This window comes from Mus pahari, chromosome X (assembly GCF_900095145.1).
Source record: "Mus pahari chromosome X, PAHARI_EIJ_v1.1, whole genome shotgun sequence".
Lineage (NCBI taxonomy): Eukaryota > Metazoa > Chordata > Mammalia > Rodentia > Muridae > Mus > Mus pahari.
In genome coordinates, this window is record NC_034613.1 from 82,810,614 (window position 1) to 82,813,776 (window position 3,163).

The following is a 3,163-nucleotide window of genomic DNA, read 5'->3' on the forward strand; positions in this document are numbered from 1 at the left end:
GAGTAGAATAATATGTGTGTAATATGAATGAATAAAACATGTTTTATGGTAAATGAAAATAAAAACAAGATTACTGTTAAAGCATATTTAACTATGTGCTTTAAAATGGATATGTTTTTAATTTGTGGGATGTTATATCTCCTTATGTTACTGAATTTCTTTTCCATAAGAAATTTTTTCCTTCCTCAACTATATATCTGACAAAAGATTAGTGTCAAAACCCCATAAGCCTCAAGGAAACAACCCCATTGAGAGATAATACTTAACTGAAGGGAGTTATCAATGGCTAAAAGGTGCTAAATATATTTAGCTACAAAACAGTCAGAATAGCTAAGGTCAAGAAAGTAACTGAAAACAAATTTTGGAGAGGATGCGAGGGACAGTGAACACTCATTCATTGTTGATATGATTGGAAAATGGTGCAGACACTCTGGAAATCAGCATGAAAAATATCCAAAAGCTAAAAATAAATATACCACATAACCCAGCTATCCCACTCCTTGACATATGCCTAAAGGACTTCATATACTACTCTACATATATTTGATCATCCAAGTCCATTGCTGTTCAATCTACTGCAGCTAGGAAATGGAAACAACTATCCTTTAACTGATACATGGCTAATGAAAATATAGTATATACACACAATACAATAGTATTCATCTCTAAAGAAAAATGAACTCATGAAATTTGCAGGTAAATGTATGGAACTAGAAAATACCATATTTGGTGAAGTTAAACCAGACCCAGAAAAAACAACTGGCACAGGATCTCTCTAATTTGTGGATTGTATTCTAAATTTATAGATCTGAGTATATAACATGGAGTAACCAAAGAAAACACACAGTAAAAAATGACCATTATGGAGTGGTGGAAGGAATTCTAAATAGGGGGCTCATAGGACATAGGTGCTGTGAAGTGGGAAACAAGAAAAATGGGGGGGGGTGTCTTTATCTTGGGGGATATAGGAAAGGAGGAAGGAGTGACAAATGGCACTAAAGAGGCTTGAAATAGCTGTAAGAAAGCATCATTTTGTTTTCATTTATAAGATATATGTACATATAAACACATATGCACACTTAAATTACATCTTACATCACTGGGGATGATAATTCTACACCCAAGTTTCATAGACAGTCTATTGAAATCTCCAGGGCCAGGCATGGAAATGTCTCTGAGTAGTCTTAGGTCAGAGGAGGTCAGGAACCTCACAAAATAATATAGGCAATTGCTGTTACCCTTTGTTGCATTTTAGAACTTGAAAGCAAGCCCATATTGTTAAAGACACCACACACTTCAGATAGAGGACTTGTAAGACTTAGAATTGTCATGGAAACCTCCTACCTGAGCACTAGGGCTCAGTATCAGAAGCAAGGTGTCATGTTAGAAAAGCAGCCCGTAGTTCTATCCAACTGTAAAGCCTACAAACCACAACAGTGATCTACAGGGCAAGCTACAGTCCAAGGGTACAAATTACTAACAGTTGTGTGAATTACTAACAGTCATCTAATTAACCTCAAGGATGAAAACAGAGAAGTGGATTTTTCTAGGTGTGAAGGTTCAACCAAGCAGAGGCACTGGAGTATGAGGGGAATTAGAAAATGTGCAGGGAGAGGAGGCTAGTCACAAAGGAAGAGGGTATGAAAACTCATTAGGAAATCTACCATATTACAAAATAGCTAAAACAAATTAATTGGAGGACTGTAGAATATCCAGTATGTAAAATATAGGAAGAGGGAGAAATATTGGGAATTAAAGAATTTAAACCCAAACCCAAGAGGATATGCATGGAATGCACTCACTTATAAGTGGATATAAGACACAAAGTAGAGGGTACCCACACTACATTCCACAGACTCAAAGAAGGTAAATAACAAGCAGGGTCCAAGGGAGATGCTTGAATCTCACTCAGAAAGGGAAATAAAAACTCATCAGGGTAGAAGGAAGGAGGAAACTGGGCGGAAGAGGATATGGGAAGGGAAACAGGGGTGGGGTAGGAAGCAGGTGTAGGTAAAGCCAGGGAGAAAGGCCAGAAGAGTGAATGGAAATGGGAGGTAGGCAGGTGGGTAGGGGCCATTTCTAGGGTGTACCAGAGGTCTGGGATGGGGAGGTGCCAGTGTGTCTGTGAGAGTGACTCTAGTAGAAAATCCTAGCAGTGAGTATATTTAACCTGAAGTGGCCACCTCCTGTAGCCAGGGAGAAGGACACCAATCCACCCACAGAACCTTTGACCCAAAATATTTCCTGCCTACAAGAAGTGCAAGAACAAAAATGGAGCACAGACTGAGGAAATGACTAACCAATGACTGGTCTAACTTGAGACCCATCCGATGGGCAAGCACCAATCCCTGACACTATTAATGATACTGTATTGTGCTTACAGACAGGAGCCTAGCATGACTGTCCTCTGAGAGGCTCCACCCAGCAGCCAACAGAAACAGATGCAGATACCCACAGCCAAACATTAGACAGGGCTCAGAGAGTCTTGTGGAAGAGTTGGAGGAATCTGGAGGGGATAGGGACTCCACATGAAGACTAACAGAGTCAACTAACTTCGACTCTTGGGAGATCCCAGAGATTGAACAACTAACCAAAGAGCAGGCATAATAAACTGGACCTGGTCCATCTCCCCACTCCCTGTACATATTTAGCAGATGCACAGCTTAATCTTTTTATTATTAATATTATTTTCTTTATTTACATTTCAAATGCTATCCCTAAAGTTCCCTATACCCCGCCCCGCCCCTGCTCCCATACCCACCCACTCCCACTTCTTGGCCTGGGCTTTCCCTTGTGCTGGGTCATATAAAGTTTGCAAGACAAAGGGACCTCTCTTCCCAGTGATGGCCAATTAGGCCATCTTCTGCTACATGTGCAGCTAGAGACACAAGCTCAGGGGGTACTGGTTAGTTCATATTGTTGTTCCACCTACAGGGTTGCAGCCCCCTTCAGTTCCTTGGGTACTTTCTCTAGCTCCTCCATTGGGGACCCTGTGTTCCAACCAATAGCTGGCTGTGAGCATCCACTTCTGTGTTTGCCAAGAACTGGCATAGCCTCACAAGAGGCCTCAATATCAGGGTCCCTTCAGCAGAATCTTGCTGGCATGTGCATTAGTATCTAGGTTTGGTGGCTGATGATGGGATGGATTTCCGGATGGGGTAGT